We start from the raw sequence: 6,735 nt of genomic DNA on the forward strand, positions 1-6,735 counted from the left end.
CGGTGGTATCTGAGGGCTTGGCTGTATATCACAGCTTTTTTGGTGTGTTTAGGGTGATTGCTGGTTCTGTGCAGATATGCATGTTGGTCTGTGGGTTTCTTGTATACTGTGGTCTCTATTTTATCATTCTGGATACTGATCATCATGTCTAAAAAGAAGATGTTGGTGCTGGAGTATTCTAAAGAAAGTTGGATGGAGGGATGGTGATTATTGAATTTCTGATGGAACTCAATCAGAGATTGTAGGTTTTCGGTCCAAATGATGAAGATGTCATCGATATATCTTAAGTATAGCAAGGGTTCGATGGTGCAGTTCTTGAGGAAGTCTTCTTCCAGGTGTCTCATAAAAAGATTGGCATACTGTGGGGCCATTTTAGTGCCCATAGCTGTTCCCATCATCTGGAGGAAATGTTGATTATTGAAAGTGAAATCGTTGTGTCTGAGGATGAAGTGTATAAGGTCAGTAATATCTTTGGGTCTGTATTCTGAGTTGTAATCTTGTTCCTGTAGATATGTAAGGCAGGCTTGGATGCCATCCTGGTGTGGGATGTTGGTATATAGGCTGGTAATGTCCATAGCGGCTAGGAGGGTGTTGCTAGGAAAGTGGTCTATGTTTTTAAGTTTCTCTAGAAAGTCTGTAGTGTCTTTTACAAAACTTGCTCTATGGGTGACGAGCGGTTTTAGGAAAAAACAGAAAGCATAAGCTTTTGTGTCAGATGCTAGCTATGTCTGACAAAGTAGGTTGTTGCCTACTAAAGCTCATGCCTCTCTAGACCAGTTAATCTCTAAGGTTCCACCCTGCCCTACCTTCTGACTAACATGGGAGAAACAAGTTAGTACCCAAAGGAAAAGATAAGATTTCTAAGAACAAATAGGAGCTGAATTATTACACAGAATGAAGGGACAATACAGTCAAGAGAGAAGAATTTCTGTGTGTTACACCACCATTGTTGAACTCAAACATTCAGTGGCCCAACATTGCATGTCTGTGTGTGTTTAAACAATGTAGCTGACTTGGAATGAGTAATAAAATACATATCTTTGTATTCATTTAGACAGAAATTTGTAATTTTGTTTTCTGTTGAGACCGTTATAGAAGTTCAGTTGTATTTTTTATCTACCACTATAGAGCCATCTACTTCAATCTGTACATGCAACTCCATCAAACATAAAAGGGAATACCACTGACAGAGGAAAAGCATGAACTATAAATTTATTTTATTCCTTCACATAAAACATACTCCAGAATATAATATGCACTTTTTTTTTTTAATTCAGAATGAAGAGAAAAAATATTTTTCCAGAGATATGGCTGCATAGAGGAAGGACAGAACTTAATCTTCAGCAACCCACCCTTCCCTTTCCTTTTTAAGTACAGATGAAATTCCAGCTGCTGCTGAAACTTTGTCTCCATGATCTTGAATACTTGTCTCCAAGGCTGTGAAATATGATGATAAAGAACACAAGCAGTTAGCAGAAATTGTCCTAAGAAAGGTTTGCTTGATTAGTGGAACATCAGGACTATTCAAAAGGAGATATGATCATTAACAGTTGTAGAGTGAAGGAGAACGAGCCATTAAGTCAACTGATTCCCTCAGCTGCCTAAACAGTAATGCCACAACTGCTGCACTGTGAAGCACAAATCAAAGTAAGCTTCTATCCCAGTCAGCTTCCCTGGAATTCCACAGGAATTGACTCTTGGAGGCAAATAAAATAACTAATACTATTTGAAATGTGGCATATCCCTATAACCAACTTTCATCCTGAATGATTTTAAAGCACTTACTCATCACTAGATAGTAGTTTGTAATACTTTTGTCTGCCACTGAAACATAACAGCTTCTGGAATGAGATATAGAAGTAGCTTATCTGAACAGTTTAAAGCAGGAATAAAAAATACTGCATACTTAATTTTAACTGCAGGGAAAATTTAGGGAAAGGTTTGTGTGGCAGGGCACTGTTTGTGCCTGCCACTTTAAGGGCCTGGAGCTGGCAGCTGCCAGGGGCCTGGGGAGGGCAGCCATTTTGAATCAGGGGCTGCCCATATAAACAGGGCAGTTCTTCTGCTAGAACTGGGCAACAACATTGCTGCTGGTGTCACCTGGAGGTAAGGGAGGAGCTGTAGGGGATGGTAAGGAGGCTCCTGGTCCTGGGTATGACCTAAAACTGCACCCTGCCAGAAGCAGGTGGCCTGGTGGGGCTCCCAGTGGTGTGGGAGCCCCCAGGAAATGCCAGGCCAGTTACCACCCCGGTGAAAGGCAGGTCGGGGTGCCTTAACCCCTAGCCCCCACAACTGGGTGGGTTACCCCTTGTTTGGAGGGCCTAGCTGGTGGATTCCCAGGGAGAGAGAAAGGCCATTGACTCAGGCCTGTCTGAACTTCCCCTGACTGGTCAATGCTGGGGCCAGGACCAGAAGGGTCGAAGGACCAGGGGCCCACTGCGAGGAATGCCCAAAAGCTGCGCGCCTGGGGTTGTAACTGGCCTGGAGGTGGGCCAGGGCTAGAGGAGCCAAAGGTCCTGAGGGGAACCACACCCAAAGGGGAGGTGGTTCAGGGAGCTATGTTGCCTCACATGAAGGCGGATGGAACCTCCTGAGGAGAGGAATCCAGGCGGGGGTCAATCAGGAGGATTCTGGGGTCTAGCGTGGGGGCTGGTGATTATGGTAACAACTAGATACCATCAGTGAGGCTTGGGCTGTGGTGTAGGGGAGGAAAGGAGCCGCAGATAGCACCCCCTGGCATCGGGGCAGGAAATGGGCAGCCTCCCGCTTAATTACATCAATAAACTAATTAATTAATAACAAGGCGTGGTGGTTAGCCCAGAAACAGGTGGGCAGGCTGCAGTTAAATCAGCCCTGAGAAGGCCCCCTGTTACAGTTTGGAATATTGTTGACCTATTGCTATACTGTAGTAGAGGAAGATCAGGGACCAGGGCACACCCCAAAAAAGAACGCGAGCCTTCCCTGCACCAGGTAACGGCATTTCCAGAGTCTCACAGTGAAACCTGTGGCTAGTTTGCTGCTTTTGTGAGTGAACAAAGTTTAAGTCAGATGGCCACCGGTAAGGTGAAGGGGAGAAGGAGGCCCACAATGAGCCCCTCATCCCATCACATGGAGCTGGCATAACCCTCTTGGCATGATAAGATCCTTCCCAGTTCCAGAAACATCAAGTCATGGCAGGTGAGAATCGCTAAGGTGGATGTCAGGTGGAAGGAAGAGTTAGCATCCAGTGCTTTAACACCAGGTAAAATTTAAGAGATGGGAGGCCTAGCCATAGCCCCTACATATACCAATATCTCTACTCTTCCAAGTACCACCTAAAGCATCAAAAAGAAAGGCCTGTTTCTTCCAAATTAAATACTAAGCACTCACTGAAAAATTAAGCCAACCATAATTCGACCTTGACCCAGAACAGAGTGCCACCTAGCTGGCACCACACAAATTCCTGGTGGAATTTTTTCCCTAGAGATTTTTCAATAGCATGTTAGAAAGTTTAGAGAAACACACAAGCCTAAATAAGTGGTATGTCTCCTGGTTTTTAATAAAAGTAATTTAACATAGTATTTATAGTATTTTTACACACATAAAATGACCTCTAGATAAAAGTTCAATCTGTAAGGATTCTGCTTTGTATTGCTTTCATAGCATACTGTTGTCAGTATGGTACATTCTCGAGCTTACTAGCACACTGTGGTATAAGTTTTGGAAGATGTAAGAAAATACCATTTTGCAAAGTGAAGAAATGAACCTCTTCCTTCAACGTATTTTGTTTGATGGTTGGAAGCTTCCTTTCACAAATGTTCTTTGCAATATTGGAAAGACAGGATACATATTTAATAATAATGTCTATCAGCATAGCATTTATATTTGCATATTTTTACCAGCTAAAAGAGCTTTCCCGTAATCCCCTTTGGTTTACAAGAAGTCTCTAAATTAGCAAAGAGAACTACACAGTTGCAAATGCAAAACACTTGGACATGGAAAACATTTGTAAGTAGCAATACCCAGCATTTTTTAGAAGATTATTCTTGGCTTAGCTTTTTAAAAAAATTCTGCAACCCAGTACCTGTTAGACTCATTGTTCTCTTGCTAGAGGTTTTCCATAAGCACTTTCTGTTGCTCCAGTGCTGTCTTTATTTCTCTTTCAGGGACCTCCTCTAATTTTAGTGACTGACTTTCTTTGCTTTTACATTTTTGTACAAATTTTGTACATTGTACAATATTTTAGACAGCTGCATTTACGCATCTTTAAGTGTCTGCATCACACTACTGGTCCTTCCTTGAAATCATTTACTTCATTTCTCTAAAATTCCAGAATTTTATTACTAGTAGTAGTATTCTCCCTAACTATGCCTTTATCAACTCTTCAGGAAATACACTGCTCTGAGAGTCTCATTCTGTTTAGGACTCTGGGTTTTTGGTCACATTTTTTCTGTATCTTGCTTTTACAGCCTTTTACTTTCCTTCCTTATAGCTTCTCCCATTATGCTTCTCTCTTTTTTGAAATATTATACTATTACTCATTTGAAATTACAAAAATCATGTGTTTATTTCTTTACTCCTTTTTTTAAACCGGAACCACATCCCATTCATACCATTTCCCTCTTTCTCCTTCGTGACTCAACTATTCTTACCAACCCCACATCTGAAGAAAGACATCATTTTCTTTATTGAAAACTATTTCCCTTTTCCTTTGCTTAGCAACCTGTTCCTCCTCTTTTTGTAATTCCTCTCAGTATAGGAGTGGCTGCACCAGTCTGAGTAATATAGCCATTAAGAACCTAATTTTTTATGTGGCTCAAAATACATTACAAAAAGAAAAAGATGTGTACAAAATACATAAGATTTCTGGTCCATTACATATTCCATAAAATCTTTGAGTTTTGCTGACTTACCTAAGTTTATTGGCAATCCACATCCAGGTCAGGAAGAGACACAACTACAAAATGCTATGAATCATCTCCACTACATTAGTATCAAGACAATAGAAAAAGGCAGCATCGTCCAAAAAACCACAATAGGATATCCACCCTGTGATATGTCTTTTAGCAACATAAAAAGTGTTCTCTGGGTTGTTTCTAACTCAGGAAGGAGGGATTTATTATTACTAATTATTTGTACATGAGACTAGATTCTATTCCATGTGTACGTGAATTCAGAAGCTTAAGTGCAATTCTACTCTAATTCTTCTAGAGCTTCTGAATAATCGCTAATAGAAAAGGTGGGTGAGTGGGTTCTCCATCTCTGCAGTACTTTTTTGTGACTTGATCTTAAGGATTAGATGATGGTATATTACAAATGGATTTGTCCACTAATGGATTTTCTTGGGCTTGAACAGGGTGGAATAGGCACCTAAATTCACTTCCCTGCCTAATAGATGAAATAGAATCTTGCCCTATGTTAATAATTAGGAGCCAGACCAAATTCACAGCTAAACTCCACTGCGACAGATGCCACCACACTTTGAGCACTCCAAAACAGGTGCCATCTAATTAGACAAAACATACCAAGGTGTGAAGTATCTTGCCCAGGGTTGCACTTCAGGAAAAAGGGAGACTTGAGAATGAAAGACAGGGTTCTTGATCAGTAGATCACACTTCCCAGAACATAATATATTCACACTGATGGATGATAGCATGTAACATTTATGTCATCGTTGTCAGATGGCCGTTGCTAAAATCCATTATTAATACCTTGCCCAGTTGAGTCTATGCCAGCACTTTTAGTAGTTTTGAAAGTGCAGCACAAGAAGTCAAGAGGCCTGTGTGCACTTCTTATTCTAGTCTATTGGCTTCTGAAATGCATTCTTAGTAATTTGATTTGTAATAACAGGAAATATACTTACCAACATATGTAAAGTTGTTTGAGGACCTCAGATCAAAGTACAAAAATTATTTTTTGTTATTGTTCCTCCATTCATATAGCAGTATTCTGAAGATAAGATTTGCATGGCCTACAGTAGAGTGATCTTTGTCTTTCCCCAAACAGTCAAGATATGAGAAGGTTACAGATTAATTATATTAAAGGCTTGTAAATGTGTAATTTCCCTGCCATCCTGGGAAGACAAAATTTGTTAAAGGGTGATCCAAATTTCCATATTTAAAACTACATCATATTTTAAATACCACGTAGTTTGCATGGATCTAGCTCTCTAACTTTGCTAACTTCAGTGAACATTCTGAACTTTCATTTGGTAAGACTTGTGCATCGTGGAAGAATTCCAGTGTTCAGTTAATTACAGAAGAATAAAATAAAGCAAACACTAGATTAGTGAGATGTTAGAAACATTTCTACTTAGGAAGGTGACCCTGTAACTATGGCTTCATGATTTTCTCCTTTTTTTCCCATTGATTCTAAATCAAATCAGCAAGAAATCTTGACTAGCTTGTTAATTGTCTGTTGGCAAACACAGCCTTGAATCTGAAAATCAAATTAAGTTCTATCTGTTTGTGTTTCACCAATAATAAAGGTTTTGTAGTTAGTATTTAATTATCAGTTCTACTGATAATGTTCAACAGGCATACTTCACTGCCTCACAGCAATGTTTGGGTGAGCAAGAAATTATGGGTATGCATCTGCCTAATTTTTAACAGCAGTCACTTGTGAGAGCAGAAGCAAACTATCAGTATTTTCTTGGGCTGTATATTCTCATTCTGTGTACAATGTGCACAGGGATACATTAATGAAAACATTCCATGGAACTATAACACGAACCTTCTTATACTGCTGTGTAGCTTC

Source organism: Alligator sinensis, unplaced genomic scaffold, assembly GCF_000455745.1.
Source record: "Alligator sinensis unplaced genomic scaffold, ASM45574v1 scaffold1311_1, whole genome shotgun sequence".
Lineage (NCBI taxonomy): Eukaryota > Metazoa > Chordata > Crocodylia > Alligatoridae > Alligator > Alligator sinensis.